Genomic DNA, 17,558 nt, shown 5'->3' on the forward strand with positions numbered 1-17,558 from the left:
GACAACCAGGACTGCTTTCCCTGACAAAACATACACTTAAAAATAATTCATAGAGTTTATTATAAAACTAAAAAAAAGCAACTAATAGAAGTAACTCTGCAGAAGAATTTTGTACAGGCAACAGTTATTATGTCCAAGAAAAGAAGCATAAATATACTTGTGCCTCATCTACTTTTAAAATACCCAAGCCTGATGGCAATTTTTGAACTGGAACTTCTGTCATTTGCAACAGCTGTTAAGCAAAGACAGAAAGATGGTGAGTGGGGTGAAGAGGAGGTATTTTTGGATCTCCATACAAATAGCTTGAATCAACAGTGGAGCTAGTTTGGAAATACTTGACAGGAATCATAATAGTGTACTTCAGTCTGTCAATAACCAGGAATAAGTTAACGAGCTCAACTTGCTCATTTGAACTCGAGAACATTTCACTGAGCAGAACAACAGTCACCCTTCCCCTGACAACTTCACAAATGGGAAAATTATTTCCCATTCCCAATGAAAGGAAGAAAGAGGAGAAAAACCTTTAATTATTACTTGCTATAATGAAAAACAGTCCATGTGGTGCATGATGTGCTTGATTCACAGCATTTCCGAAGCTTTTAAGAAACTCACATGTTTTTGTGCTGCCTTTTGCAAAATGCAGAGAAATAAAAGAGGTAATTCCAATGTTATTTTCAAGTTCCTAAACTCAGATGCATGATATTGCATTGTTCTGAGCAATACAGCATTTCAGGGCACTGCCAGAGCCTTGGAAATTAAGTAAATAATTTTCTGTTACTTTTGCTGTAGAGGATGTTATCTAAATCTGTTATCTATCTGGCATGTTATCTAAATAAGATCTTAGTCAACTAAACTTTAGGGTCCATATTTATGGACTATATCAACAAATCTGACAAGTCCCCGTGATCGTCATTATTGGAAGTATGGATATGGACCCATTTCTGAACTGTTGGAAAAGTAATCCAAGAAATAAAATAAAATCTAGTTGCAGTTTAAAAGTTATCCTTGTACTGACATCCTTGTGAAAATGTACATTTGGCTGTTAATCATGTCCTAGAATAAATATCTGACTAAAACCTGTCAATCAATGTCTCTCTTGTTTAATTTTGTCACATCAACACCATTTGGGTAATTTGTCATGTTCCAGTAATTTTATTTTTCCTCAATATTATTCTGTTTTCCATTAGTCTCTGCTCTTGTAGAACACACAGCAGAGCTGTAAACTAATTTACACACAGGAATAGATATGCCTGTAATTATGCCAGAGAAGGCAAACCACTGCCATGTCTGATTCTGTTTCCATATTAGCTGTAAAGAGAGAAAACACAGTGGAGAATATAGAGGTCTATAGTAGCAATGAAATGTAATTTAGGTGCTTATTTCCTATGGGAAAGGAGTAACTTGGAGTGTGGGCCCCACAGTTCTGTTAGTGCTAGAACAATCTCCCTTTTGTGTTCTTTCCTTGCTCTTCTGCTACATCAATTCACCCAAAACCTGCCAGATAGAGGGCCTAAAATATTTATATAAATCTCTCAAGCTGGGAAACACTCAGCTTGGCCTAATTAATTTTAAAATGTGCATTTGCTGCTTTTGGAGAGAGATACTGAGAACTGTTTTCCTTTAAGCCCCATGAACAGCAAGCTGCTTTATTAGGGACAGGGAGTAGCAGGGTCCCTCCTGAACATCAGCTGGGCCTGGGGTGCTCAGCCCTTCTGCTAAGCAGCTGTAGTGATCCCAAAGAATTAGGGATCATTCCATGACACATACTCTTCATACATCACCATCTCTTGCTGCTTTGTTTGTTCATACTCAGTGATTCTCCTCTGTTTCTGTGCTTTTCACTTGCACTTTAGGAACTGTCCTGCTGCTTTGTGTTAGTCTTTCTTGACACAGATGGAAACATTGGTTAGACTGGCTTTTGTCAAAATAAAAGTTTTTTAGGAGCAAAATCTATCCATAAAGCTTCTTTTTCCTAATGCTTGGAGAGAGGTGAACCTCATGCTCTGATGCAAATATTTACTCCTAACACTGGATGTAGAGAGATCCTGAAAGAGTTAAACAAATAAGAGTTTCTCCCCTGCCTTCTTATTTTATGTGCTTGAACTATTAATTTTTTTACATTTTTTAAAACTCCTGGCTTGCACTGGCTACATCCACTGCTAGTGGAAAATTTGCATTTCATTAACCATTTTGAACAGCCTCTTCTTGTAGGGGAATACAGTATGGGTAAATGAAGGTGGTACAGAATGTAATCATATCCCCTAAAGAGCTGCAGCTGCACCAATTACTGAGGATTAGGAGCAGGCCTGATGTTAACAGGCCACAGCTGTAGCCAATAAGAACAGTGTTATAAAAGAGTGGATTGGTAGGAACTGGAGTTGGTTGGTTACTGTGAGGATGAGGAAGAGTCAGTGCCTAGAGGAGCTGCCTACAAGAACCATCAAGGAGGTATGAAACTCTAGCAATATGGAACTTGCAATGTCCCAACACTAGAACTGTTGCACTATATGACAACATCTTCTGTACCTTCATCTAAAACAACCCTCAGAAATTGCTGTGCGCTTGCTCAAAGCTGTATTAGATGCCAGAGAACACATAAAAAAAGAAGACAAGAAATTATTTAAATAAGTCTTTGGTCAATATAAACAGTATATCTGAGCTGAATAGGTTTGCCTTGCAGTGGTTGGTCAAATCTCAGCCTCAGAGAAAGTCATTGCTATTTTGCCTTTTCAGAATATTCTGGAATAATCATTAAGAACAGCAGTGATGCTCATACAGTGCATTGTGTGTTTCTTTGTCTGATTGCAATGCCTTACTTATTGTGTATCAAATTAATGCTTCCTATTTCTATCTGAAATTGATTAGTGCAAACACTGCATAACAATAAGATATATGAATTTCATACAGCTGTCCAATATGTGGTTTGAATGTTGTTGTGAAGTCACTAAAATTGCAGACAGCTTCCCTAAAGTGGTGCAGAATGAGCACTCCTTATGACAAAGTTGTATTGAAATAATACTTTTGGTTGTGGACTTCTGCAAAACCTTTCTGAAAGCTGGTGAGTGACATGGAAACCCAATAGAAAATGTGAAAGTTGGTATTTCATGGCAAAAGTTCCGACTATGATGGTGGCTTGGCTTTAAATGTGTGGGGATTTTGGAAAATTAAAGTCAGACAAGATGCTGGAAGCTTTCTGCTTTTGAAGAAGGAACATAAAGCTGAAATGAGCACCAAAAGGATTTAGAGTGGACAGAAGAAACCTTCTGGCAGTCAATGAATGCAGAGATTGCTGCATCTTAGAGACAGTGAGTTAATAGAAAAAAAAAACCCTGTCAAAAGAAAGCTCTGTTTTGTATGGACTAAGTTCACAGGAAAAAAAGCTGTTTATAAGCCCTCCTCATTGCTGTCCTTTCTTGCCTAATGCCTGTGGATGTCTCCTGTAAGATTCAAATTGCTCAACTTGTTTTCCATAAGTGAAAAAGAATTTTAGTCACCTTTGAGGAAGAAGTTATAGAAAATGTTCTGGGAAGATTCCCCACAGTAATTTACTTTAGATGCCATTACAATAATGGTGAAAATTACCTGTATCTGTATTTTCACTGCTAGATTTGCAATCTAATTTTATCTGTGACCTAATTCATATGTTCCATGTTGGTATTTTATTCAAATGCAGAGTTTTCTGGGGACCATAAGCAGTGTCAGTCACAGTCCAGTTTCAAATTTAAAAAATAGTCAATTTTATACTACATACTTCACTATTTATATATGCAACCACCTTGGAGATGGGGCAGAGTGGCCATCATGTCTGTAAATGGCTGATGATCCCTATCAAAATGCAGGGAAATCATTGCCTTTGGAAATGGCAGTGGCAATGCAAATTGTATGAGATTTCAGGTCCTTCCAAGGAGTTCTGTACAAGTTGAGATTCCATACCTTGTTTTAGCTCCTGGTTGAAACTATTTTTTGGTCACCTGGAGAATTACTTCTGTATTCTTGGCCAGGAAGGCTGGAGATTATCCTGTGCAATCTGTCACCTCATTAAATTCCTTTTTGGCAGAAGCATTATTCCCCAGAAACATGATCTTGCTGAGGATTAGTCTTAGGATATTGTAGTGTTATCTGTGTTGCCTCTTCCCTAACAACACAGTAAGAAGTAAATAATGCAGCAGCCCTGAGAGAGGCCATACAGCCCCTGACACTTATTGAGAGAGAATTCAAAATAAATATCTATAAATTATGTTTTTCCCAGCTTAAAACCTTCAGCTGTGAAGGCAGAGTTGCTTTCAGAGTTGTTACTTGGTGACCTCGGTGTCCTGTGTTTGAGTATTTTGTGTGAATTATGCCTGCATGTTTTCCAGCATCAATATGAAAAGGGTGTTTGGCACAGACTGATGTTTCATCCTGCTCCTTTCATTATTCAGCCAGTTACTTCACATCCCCATTCACCTCTGAATGCTGGGCATGAGGGAAAGAGAATAATAGTAATTCCCCACCAGTATTTGGATCAATAGTTCATATTATTCAGAATCATTGTAATTTGGCTATGTCTGCCATTTTCACATAATGTTCAACGTCCCTTACCAAATTACATTATTTTTTTCCCTTTTACAATTTTTTTCCCCACAACAATAGGATTTTTTTTGTCATTTTCCCTCATTTTCTTATTCTTAACAGTGGAAGCAGACTGTATAGTGTTCAATTCTGTTTTATTGTAGTTAAGTTATAAAGAGTGATAAAAGAGGTCTCCTTTTCTGCCTTAGTAGCCTAAGTGTTTCAAAGTGAATTCAGGTCTGCTGTTGCACTCCGAGAAGCCCTACTTAGTACTTCACTTTCCTGGAAACTAATTCTTGCTTTTTGATCATACAGTTCTTCACTTAACAAATAACTCAGAGCGAAAAAGATGATGGTAGTGGTTGAATTTGATAAGGTATTAGTAACACAGAATAAAAGCTGGTGTGTTCTTTCTTCCTTCCATGAATGTGGTGATTTATTTGCAAGAGAGAAAAACTGTGTGCTCAGGTCAGCAATCCATATGTCTCAGGTTGCTGTTGCTCTTCCCAGGTACTGTGATATCATTTAGAATGTGGCTGTGGACTATTTCTGTGTTGAAGAAGAAATTTTGGATACAGCTGGTCAGTCTGGGGGTGTAAGTCTCCTCTAAATGCCTATTTTAAGTGCTCTTAAATAGAATTAACACCTGGTAGTATCTCTTTGACTGAATGGAAACTTGTTGCCAAGATTTCTGACAGGGGGAATGAGTGCCCTCTCTGTGCAAACAATGCATATTCTATCTGCTAAAGTGTCTTTCAACTTTCTACAAGTTCCTGTCTGCCATCTACACACTTTTGTTTGTGCTACACTACTTGAAATCCACTGACCTGAGCATCTTTAATCTCCACTTGGTTCTTGACAGGAGCTATAATTAAAAAAAAAAAATTCATGCCTGTTCTTAATCTTACTTTGCTTCCAAACAAATCCAAGACTTCTCAAAGATTGTTAAAGCAACAAAAATTTTTAAAAGCCCCCAGAGAAATTAGAAAATTAATGTATGTACTCATCCATACATACTGAGCCACTGGCTACACCCTCATCAAGTCTTAGCATCATTCAAAAATACTTAAAGTTGGAGAAGGCCTCTAAGGCCATTGGGTCCAAACATAAAGTTTTTTTATGCCACCTGCATACAAAATCCTTGCTCAGTCTAATTCTGGGTGGGGAGTCAGGTGTCATAACTCAGGTGAGTGCTGTTTACAGCACCATTGCTGACACAGGGCCATGCTTGTCCTTCTAATTCCTACAGGAAATTCCACCCTAGAAACTAAATTCTCTTGGAAAAAACTCTTGACTGTCCTTCAGGGAAAGACAGTGCCCAAAATCTCTTGAAGAAGTAATATTATACCTTACTGTAAAACAGCAAGCATTTTCTGAACTTTAACTTGACTTTCCTGTACTAAGCACTTCTGGAACAAACTCTTATTTTGTAGAGAGTAGGCAAATAAGTATTAGCTTATATGTTTTCACAGCGATAACTGAAAATGAGATTATTCTCCTGAGTGTTTAAACAACTTCCCCAAGAAGTTGTGGTTCATTCTGGAAGTGTAAGCTTTGAGAGGATATTCAGGATATTCAGCTCTGCAGATGACATCTGGGAGAAGTGCCACATCCTGCACACAACACCTTTATGAATAAATATCCACAAGTGAGGACACTTCAGAAACAGAAAAAACCTGACAAAATGAGATTTGGGTGGAACCTCTTCTCTTCCATGCTGTACTTCTTAATTTGCATAATGGCCTGATGTGCTAGCACAGAACCCTGTAAGAAAGTGGAAGGAATGAAAAGCCCTTTAGAAACATTGGATTATTTATTCAGTGTAATTTTGGCTGGTGCTTCATATTTGAAGAACAGCTGGGAGGCAGAACACTCAAAATGCAGATATAATTTCTGGAAATTTCTTATGCAGTGTATCATCTAACATGTTGCTTTTTCCTTACTTCATCTATTGTCCTTTAAGAAATACAAGGTTCTGAGTGAACCTCTTGGCAAAATGTTTGAATTTAAATTTTCAATATATAGTCATATTATAGACATGCATGCACTAAATTAGAATGTCTGTTGGAGAACCAATCATTCATACATAATGGAAACTATTTCATTTCCTATGCTATTCATTCAATTATTTACATCCCAAGATAGGAGCTTGCTCATAAAACTTGTCCATCTTTATTTTCCACTCCCCAAGAGGTGAAATTCATGAGTTTAGGAGGTAGTTCAAGAATTATGGTAACAAAACTTCCTTAAATTTCAATACAATCATTTAAAATGTCTAATCCTTAGATGAACTGAAGACAAGGCGTAGCTCTTGTAGTTTAGTTTCAGAACTTGACAGAGGCACTACAGGAACTGGGAAATCCCTGGGAAACTTCAGAGAATTAATAGTTTTAACTTACAGAGTTTATTTAGAGCAGAAGTTTGGAAACATTAAGATGAGTCCAGGAAGGACTCATTGCTATTAAAAAAAAAGGAACTTGGTGAAATTAGCCCATGCAGGAATGAAACAGAATCAAAATGTCTCAGGACACCTAGAGTTGCACAGCACAATGTCCAGGTGGCTTTTGGATATCTCTGAGGAGGAAGGCCCCACAACATCTCTGGGGAACCTGTGCCAGTGCTCACCTTCACAGTAAAAGCAGGTTTCTGCATTCCTGATGTTCAGGATGATGTCCTGATGTTATTCCTGACAAATAATCTGTGTTTGTGTGTGCCCATTTCCTTTGTCCTTTCCCTGGACACCACTGAAAAGAGCCTGGCTCCACCTTTGCACCCTGTCTTTAAAAGTTCATGTACCTTAAGTGGATGATGTCCAGGTTGCCCAGTCCCAGTTTGATTTTAGGAATCATTTCTTTACAGCAAGAATGGTTAAATACAGTAACAGACTTCCTAGAGAGGTGGGCAGTGCCCCAAGCCAGCTGGTCTGGATGTACAACCAGGACTCCATCACCCCAGGTGCCAAATCTGCCATTTGTACTTGTTGAATTTCATAGTCAGTGGTAGCCCAGTATTCCTATTTATGACAATCTCTCTTAAGGGCTCTCCACCCTTGAGGGAATCAATTGTTTCTCTTAATTTAGTCAACAAAGTTTGTTTTACTCGATTCCCACGCCCAGGTTTGGTAAGAACATTGAAGTGAAACCAAGGTACTATGATTTCAATGTCTATTGGTTTCTCCCATGATAAATAAAATATAAGAAGGAATATGTGAAGGTGAAAATACTCAAAGAATTCTGCCATTAATGTTCACTCTGGTGCACAAGAAACAAAGCTGAATCCCTGTCTCCAAATCCTTGGATAGTTACAGTCCTTGATCCCACAAAATTTAACTTTACCTTTTCCTCTCCATCTCTTAATTAATTTTTCACCCAACCTTACTAAAAGCTTTAAAGTACTGAAGAGTTTCTTCTGCAAAACTGATGTTCAGTTGAGTTTAATTGATGCTCAACTACATTTAGTGCATCACATCCCAAATAATTCCTGTTCCAGAGTGAAAACTTCCCCTTTCTTCTTACTACTGAGGAGGAGAAATACTTAAATATAGTACAATTTCTGCATACATAATAAAGCCCTAACTGAAGAATATTTTTCAGTGACAGTGTTCTTGACTCTTTTGTTTCCTGAGGCTGGGGAGTAGTACATAAAATGTATGAACTGCCAGGAAAACCCTTCAGATATGAGCTTATTTTTAATCTGGATGATGGCTGTTTCATTGTTTATGCATTTAAGACAAAGGCTTAAAATTACTGCTCGGGAAAATATTTCAGATTTTCAAAACGTCTCTTCCATTTGCAATTTTGTAATCGTCAACTTTTTTGGCTGGTATTCAAATAAATGTTGTTGAGGAAGTCACTAGTGGCAGTAAACTCTGTGATGGTGTTGGTGATGCCTTGTGCAGGCTGACCTAGAGCAGAGGCTGGACAGAGCTAAAGAATAAAGCAGGGATTTATTAAAAGGCCTCAATGGATGCACCTTGGGCAGCACAAGAGCCCAGCCAGGGCTACACCTAAGGTGAACCAGAATGGTCACAAAATGGACAAAAGCTCAGAGGGTCTCTCGCTTTTATAAGTTCTGCTCTATTTGCATCTTGCAGTTCATTGTCCCATTCCAGCTTTAGGTTATGCAGTCCCATCCCCCTTGTTTTTCTCTCTTCAGCCCACGCTGTTTGTGCTCTTGGGCCTGAGATTTGGATCATTTCTCCTTGGTTCCCAGCTGGAGAAGGAATTGTTTTGTTTCCCTGCTCTCTGAAGAGAGCTCACCATCCCTTAATGTGAAGCTCAGAACTACACACTAAAGCAGCACAGAATCTGAAAAATATAAAAGCTCAAACCTGAGGCATCAGTGGAGGCCCCTTGAAAGATAATTCTGTGAACTCTGTGATGAGTGCTACGAGTGGTCTGAACACCTCTATACAGCTTGATTTTAAATAAGCAAACCCTGAAATTCTTACTATGGAGTTCTTGTTTTACATAGAAATGTATTCTGGGGAAGGCAAAAAAGGGAAAAGCAGGTCTGAGTATATTCCCATAAAAAACATGGAGGACATAAAGTATGTTAAATCCACAAGATTACAAGCTGTGTGCTTTGGTCCCTATTCCACTCTCTGCCATGACCTTTGCTCAGCCACCAGCACTGAGTGCAAAGCAAAACCTTCACCCCAATCTTCACCCACCACAAAGGGGGTGCAGAAAACCAAAGAGAAACCAAAATCACCTTCCAAGACTCAGCAGATATTGGCTTGTGAAATATGCACTCAATCACCATTTGGCTCCTTAGACCAAGGAAGAAAAAGTGAAACTGTCTGAGATATTTCTCTCCTTGTCCCAAATATGATGATCGGTAAAATACAAGGAAAACTGAAAGAAGCCATCTCTAAAAATAGCGGAATGTGTTTAAACTAATATATTGAGGCCCTTGTCATATGAAAGCACAGTGTATAAAGAACTATCACACCTTGCTATTATCAGTATAAGAAGATTAAACAGCTCAATTCTTTCTTTTCTTTCCACAACTGAGTTTATCTTCATTCTCATAGCAGACATAAAACAAGACTGGCAGACTTCAAAGACAAATGGAAGAGTTTTAGGTTTCATCATTAATGTTATTTGATTGTTTTATCACTTTTCCTCCTTATCCTTCATATGGCAAACAAATTTTTCACATATAATAAATAGAAATTCATAAGATCTCTCTTAGGGAAGTGAAAGAAATAAAGTGGAGGGGGGGTTATTATCTAAGAAACTAGAAATTTTTCTTTTTAGATTTTCTAAATCAAAGATTTATTCTGAGTTCTTAACTCTTTCCCTAGCTGGTAGATGGATTCTGTGACATTCTAGCCTAAGATTCAGATTCTTGTATACCCTGTAGCGCATTTGATTTCTAAATTGTGACTTGGAAGCTAATTGCTCACTGATCTCTGAAGCCCATACAAGTTAAAAACAATAAAACTGAAAAATAAGTCCAAATATCTTTCAGCTCATCATCTTGACACCACCTTAGGCTCTCTTACATTTCTTCTCTCATTAGCTGGGACAGTATCTCTGATTTGCTTCTTCCAGAAGATAACTGGATGTAGCTACCCAGAAACAGCTGACGTTTGTATCTTTAACAGATGCATCTCCAGCCTCTCTGACACCATTCCTTGCCCTGACCTTCACAAACAGTACCTTTTTAATGTCCTTGTGCCTTTGGGGAAGGTCACAGTGTAAGATAGTTTGTAGTCAAGTGTTCACAAGGACCTCACTTGGAACATGGGTTGAAGGGTCACAGCTAACAAAACTTGTTTTGTAGTAAAGTTCACCCATTTTATTTTAAATTTGTTCTGTTTTCTCAGGGTGTTCTCAGCTCCCCATCTTTCCTCTAAGAATGGGGTTTTTTGTTCAGATATGTGATTTCATTGGGGTCACCAGGTCTCATGTGGAAATGATGGATTATGAACAGGAGGAACTGCAAGATCCAGATTTGACTTGGAAACTAGAAAAGAGTAAAGTCTATCTTTGCTTCTGATGCTTGTGTTGAGCTGGAAATTGTAGTGGCATCAGAAAAATTTTTATTCCAGTGGAATCCTCAATTCTTAGGGGAAAAAAAATTCTAAACCCTTTGGAGAACTCTAGGCAACCTGAGCACCTGTCACATACAGAAAGATGCTGTGGTTTTGAAGAGTAGAGTCCCCTCTCTGAAATGTAATGTAGCATTTGCAAAAAAAAAGTTTCAGATTGATCCATGAAGCTCATCTTTGAAAAATAATAAGCTCAGAAATAATTTTTATAGATGTTAATTCACCTCAAAGCCCCTTCCTATTCCATTCTGGTCATAAAATCAACAATTACTCTTTCAAACAATCTGCCCAATTAGCTAGAAAAGGGCAACTGAACTGTTAGCTGAACTTCACTGAGCAGATTTTCCTGTAGTAACCTTTACTTTCCATTTTGTGTGCCCTTACTACCTGATTATTCAGTATTTTAAAAAAAGAAAGGAAATGACATTTGCTATTAAGGAATTGCAAGTCTAGAGCCATGTATTCCAGCAGATAATTAGAATTACTCCTAGCACGGTCATAGTAGAACAGTTAGTTAATCTTCCAACAACACAAGTCCAATTTTGACCCACTCTAAAAGTCATAGTTTAATTTTTCTTGGAAGAACTGTCAGACAAAATAAGTACCAGCTCCACCTAGAAAGGAAACTAATCTTTGTAGATTTAGATATCATTAGCCTTTATGAGCTTTTGAGAAACCAACATAGTTTCTCAACAGGATGTCTGTACTTTCTTTGCTGGGATTAATAGAATCTATCACCTTTTATTTTGGCTGTTATGGTTGCAATACTTAGAAAATTCCCACATCTCTACCAAATATTACCTTAGGCTGTGCGTACAACTGCTGTTTGTCTTCAAAACAAATAATTTATTTCTTCTTTAACTCTTACAGATGTTGTTCCCCCATCACGATATTTAGACTCTGTATGCCCGAGAGACTGACACATGGAAAAGCTGCAATGTGGCCCCCTTGGAAATTAATTAATACCCTCCTGAGAATGACTAATTACTTTAATAATCATCACTTTAGGAGTCTTAGAGTGTGTCAATCAATGCAAATTTTTTCCAAAACCCTAAACTGTGTGAATAAATATGTCCTAAAATCTAAGAAGATGTTATTTGTACATTTGAGTAGGTAGAAAATTCATTGATCCTTGCTGTTAAAAAGTATCTACTTTAAAAAACTTTAAATCTTGAAGAAAATTTATTTCCATCAGCTCTAATCTACCTGCACTTTATTAGATATTTTTGTCCTAGAATGGTTTTGTAATGTTGGAATAACAGATATCATTATTCATTTATCTCTTATAAACTATTCCACTAGATGGGAGGCATAAAGATATCATGCAACTCATTTGCATACATATCAAATGGCCATGGAACGGAATAAATATGGTTATGGAATGGAATAAATATCAACACAACATGGAACATGGATGACCAATTATGTTCCATGTTAAAATGGTTTAATATGCATCATCAAATGCATTCCACAGCAGGAGTTATCCCTCTGCACTAAGATTCAAACTGGCCATGCCACCAAATACAGAAGGCAATAATTCCCTGGATTGTACTAAGAATTTAAGAAAATTATGAGAATGTTAAAGTAAGAGCAGCAGAAAACACTGATTTTTATATATATTGTTTGTATTTCACTGCTCCATAGTCTGCAAATTAATTTGATGGTGTCTATTTCTGATTTTCTGTTTCAAAATCTAGGCTTTTGTTTTTCCAACTTTTATTAATTTTTTACCTTAGCTGGTCACTAACTTCAGTTTTAAAGCACTTTTTCCTTTTTTAAAAATTACTTCTTCCTCTTCTTCAAAATCCCCTTAGTCTTCCTTATGTAGGAAATTAAACTGAATTTTACAGAATTGTCATTTGCTTTTTCTTTGCTGACAGATTTCTCTCATTTCTATATACTATTTATTTTTTATCAGAATTATTAACCTCAAAGTCTCATGCAGCTGCATGTCTGCCTGTTCAAGGCACAGGTACACTGAGGTATAAATAAGAAAGCACTGCCAGAAGCAGGGATGTACTCCACATGACATTAAATATTCATTGGTGTCTTGCAAACCTGTGAGGCTCCAGAATTTTACAGGCTTTTATTGAAGTAAGTATATATCCAAAGCCTGTTTCTTTTGATATGGACAGAAATTCTGCCTCCAATGCATATTAATGAGCATTTTTTATACTTTCAACAACATAATTTTGCATGTTTGCTCTCTAGCTGTCCTGTTACAGAGATGTAATAAACGTATGTAGTAGGGGGAAGAAATTGTATTTTGATAAAAGTTGAGTCAGATTTTCATTATGTAGCCTACTGCCCCTTTCTCTTTTCCCAGGACTAAATCAATAAATGAGAACAATTGTGTGCAAATGGTGTTTAAATTGACTTGGTATGAGAGAAGAGGAATGAATCAAAGCCTGTGTCTCTGTATGAGGGGGCAAAATGTGGGTGAGAGTTTCTTGTTAATGGGATTTCAGGCTGACAGTGGATGATGAAAAGGAAACTATTCCCCTGCTACAGTAAGTAACACTAAGAAATGAAGGGATGGGAACATTCTGTTGCAAGCCTCAGAAGTTTTTCAGGACAAGGTAATTCAAATGATTCCTTAAAACCGATTTAGGTGAGTGGTGTGCCTTTATGACCTTCAGCTTATCTCTCTTATTGACTAATTCCAACATATTAAAAAAATCTATTGGATATTTCTTGAGGAAAGAGGTCTCTAAGAAAGTATCCAAGGCTCTTTCAACTTGCTGAAGGAGTCAGGACAAGACATGGATAAAATAAAATGAGGATTATATGACAAAGCATTTTAATAGATATTCTCTGTATAGCATGACAGCATTTTCCCAGAAAAGCTTTGAAAAGGTGAGAGATACAGGATAGCTTTCAAATCCATAAAAGTATTTTCACCCTGCAATATTTAACCTTTTTCTCTTGCTTGTCACATGTTTGCCTTCTTTTCCACTAGTGAGAAAGGTTTTTCTTCTCTTCCCCATCTGAAGGTGCTTAGTTCATAAAGACTTCTTATTGTCATCAGAGATATGATTCAGTTAGTCATTCCTGACAATTAGCATCCTCTGGTTTGACTTCCAAAGAGAAAATGTTTATTTTAAATACTTCTTTTCAAGTTAAGTATGCCTGTGATACAGTATAAGTATATATATGAGTATATAATTAATAATAAGTATAGTATAAGTGTATATATATAAGTGTGTATATATATATATATATATAATATAACTGTGATAGTTTTCGTATTTCCTTTGCACTTCATCAAGAGTTTAAAATGTTAATCTTGTGGTGTGTTTTAGTTTTCCATGTTATAAGCTCTTATTTTTAAGCATAGATAACAAAAAGAAAAATAGATTCCAGGAATCTAAGTGAAATGCCTCCTATAGGTGTTAAAGTGTATAATGCCTCATATAGTGTATAGAATGACTTAATTTATGTGGTCATTTGGAACAGATAATTTCAGGTTAAATATTTGATTAAAGGCTAAGAAAACACACAAATAGGAATCTCACACAAAATAATGAATTATCAACACTTCTCAGGCATTGTGTCTTCCATCTCATGCTAGTTTTATTTACATCAGTAGCTATAAGGGTCACTGAGTAAAGGCTTTTCAGTGGGCTTAAGCATGGTGCCAAATCTGGTACTCAAAAAATATTGTCAGAAGTGTGATTTTGGCCAACTTTCTTTTTTAATTTTAACAAGCATTGTGTGATACTTGGCTGTCTTGTTCCTGTTTTTTTGCCTAAACCACAACTGCCTACTTCTTCAGAAGATTATAATTAAATATTTTTTGAACGTTTCAGGAATTGGGGTGCACACTAAGTATGATCTTTAGGAAATTTCTTTGGAAATTTCTTTTTTTACAATTTTAAGTGGATATCCTCTCTGCAGTTTCCCCCATGGATGAATGGCAAACTATGTAAAATATACAAAACAGGAGGATTAATCCCCCATTTTATAAACTGAATGGTTATAGTGTGTTTTAAGAGTGATAAGGAATTCTCACAGCTCCATTTGTTAGTCTTGCTATTTCTTCTCAGTTGGGAGAAGCCTTCAACAAAACACATTTGGAATGTTATGCACTATTTTCTTCATTTCTATTCCATTCTATTGCTAGTGTCTTTCATCACCTTTATAAAGACTGTATTTTATTTTTTGCCTTAGGCTGACGAGAAGTATGTAGCAGAGTCTGGAGGAAGGCTACATTAGGAAATTTGAAAGTGGTCTATCATAATCAATCTTTCATTTTTCATGTCTTCTCCCTGTGCTCACAAATCACATTTTGCACTTCAGAAGGGTTAAGAATTTGTGAGCTGAATTCCAAGATTGTCCTTCTGTGTTGCAAGGAATGCATTTTACATTCTGCAAAGTGAAAAAGAGCACAAATATTTGGTGGTTCAGCACACACTCATTGCCTTGCTCTGCACTGAAACAGTTCATGACTCTTGCTCCCTGCTAAGTGTAGCGTAAGGGTGCAATCACTTGAGATATCTGTGATTGAACTCAGCATGGAGAGCCCCAAAGTACTGAAGAGGAAAGCATTTTTCTCCTTAAAATATGTGTCACACAAATGCCACGGCACTTTCCATAGCAGGCAACCATAAAATGGCTCACTCTCGACCCATGACTAAAGTGTGAGGGTACTTTCTGAAATTCTGGCAAACAAGATGTGATATGATGGGCTCCCTTAGGTGGCTGTGGGAAATATTGTGAGTATATTGTGTCCTACATCCAACAAAATGAGCTTTAAGGTCCTTTTCAACCCAAACCATTCCTAATTCTCTAAGTTCTGTAGTGATAAGGAGCACTGATTTATAAATGCACTTTAAGTTTTCTCCTACAGGAAATATTCCTCTTCTCCCACATATTGTTTTCCAGCCTCTCAATATTTCGACTTGGTTTTAACAGCTGATTATGATATCATCTATTTATCATTTTGTATATTCCACGGTAATAAAATATAACCTATAAAAAGCTCATTGTCAGTGTCAGAACATACTGTTCCTTTCAGAACATATCTGGGAAGAGATTCTACTGTAACTGGTGAAATTCTATCTTTAAACCAGAAGTGCATTTTTCCAGTTCCATATAACAAAAATTTGTTGCTGTGGGACGTCACATCTTTTTCTGCATAAAAATTTTAATACGCTTTTGTATTTTATGTTTCAAGATATCCTTGAAACGCCATTCTCAAAGTGAGTGTGCTGATTTTAATACTGCCAACTACTCAAGTTTAGGTAGAAAGCAAATGCAAAACAATTTTTTGACCCAAGTTCTGTTCACTTTATGTTTGTTCAGTTCTTATATTCATTCCCAGACATTACCTTTTGAACATCATGTGAAGAAATTGTTGGAGCTCACTCAGTTTGACCATTCTGAATATCATTATAAATCTAGGAAATATGAGTATTTCAAACATAATAATCTTTGTATTGATCTCTTAAGCATACTCTAAGCTTTTTATTTGTACAGAAAATTAAGAAATGTTATCCTAGAAGATCAAAGGAAGATTATTGAAAATAGTCAAACCTTCCTAAAGTTTTCAGAAGCTGGCGATGAAAAGCATGTCTAAAAAAGCCAATTGCACCATATTGAAATTGAATTTGAAATTGGAAAAACATGCCTTTTGAATTCTTGCTGTTCCTCTGAGTTCCTCTGGGGGTTTTTTGTGTCTAGAAGTGGAAAACACTATCTTTTTTTTTTTTCTTTTTTGTGGTTACTTCATATTTGTACAAAGATTTTCTTAGGAATATCAGATGATTCATTACCAGCTTTTCCTGCTATAAAATTGAGTGATGTCTGTTCACTGTCACGTGTGGGGACACCCTATGGCTTCTTTAACTGGATTGCCTTTGGTGGAAGCCCAGCAGGCACAGCAGATTAATGAACTCCTTGTTAGTAGTCAAAATGCTGTCCTGACAATGCCAACTGGATGTCTGCTGGAATCAATTTGAGCTGGTGAGAGCTGCAGTTCAGTGAATTATTCGTGTCCTCTACAGGAACCTTAAAAGAGGATGATTAATCAGCTGCATCAGGTGATTGGTTAGTTTTTATTGCATAGTTTTGTTAGGTCAAAAACTTAGATAGTAAAGGCAGAAGACTTGGGTAATAAATGGTTTAAAAGCTCATTGAAATGAAAATAGGTTTCTAGGCTTTTTATTTCACCTAATAAACAATGCCCCTGACAATCTTCTTCCTTGTTCTGCATAAATTGTAGTCCTATATAATTTCATCAAATCAAATTCACAGGCATAGGGTCATTTATGCAAGAACTCAGTCTTCTGTTTCCTAGGTAACAGACTCATCAAGAGATGAAATATGGCCACCCACTTTCTTATCCTCTGTTATTTTTTCTCAGGTTAATCCATATAATTCATTAGTTTCTGTCTCCTCCTTGTATTTCCCCCTTTACATTTATTTGCTCTGTTTGGTTGGATGATGAACATTTATTTATTCCATCATTTGTACACACAATAGAACAAGTATTTAGAAAGTTTAAAGCTTGACAAATAAACATACTAAAGAGTGCAGGTAACCTAAAGGTTGACCCTTTTTGCTCTGAGGGAAGGAAGAAACATATCTTTGCAAACTACAGCTCTGCAGGTAAATTGAGCAAAGCAAGAAGATGGGAAATGTGGGAGTTTTTAAAATTTTTTCATCTTTTAGATCAATATATAGAATTTAGCATTATTTATTTATATATTATTATATTATATATTATTATATAATTATTTCTATATCATTTCTATTTCAAATTTCAGTTAATGTTTGCTTTTGAAAATAATAGTAAACTAAAATTGGCAGTCACGTTCTGTGTCAAGTTTTAATGTTTGTATTGCATGGAAAAATTATTCATCCATCAGATCTAGATAAAGATACATTTGCTATGGTCTAGCAAAAAAGTGTAATTGTCAAATCTACTGTATTGTGTCTCTGGGTGTTG

The sequence above is a fragment of the Molothrus aeneus genome, chromosome 9, assembly GCF_037042795.1.
Source record: "Molothrus aeneus isolate 106 chromosome 9, BPBGC_Maene_1.0, whole genome shotgun sequence".
Lineage (NCBI taxonomy): Eukaryota > Metazoa > Chordata > Aves > Passeriformes > Icteridae > Molothrus > Molothrus aeneus.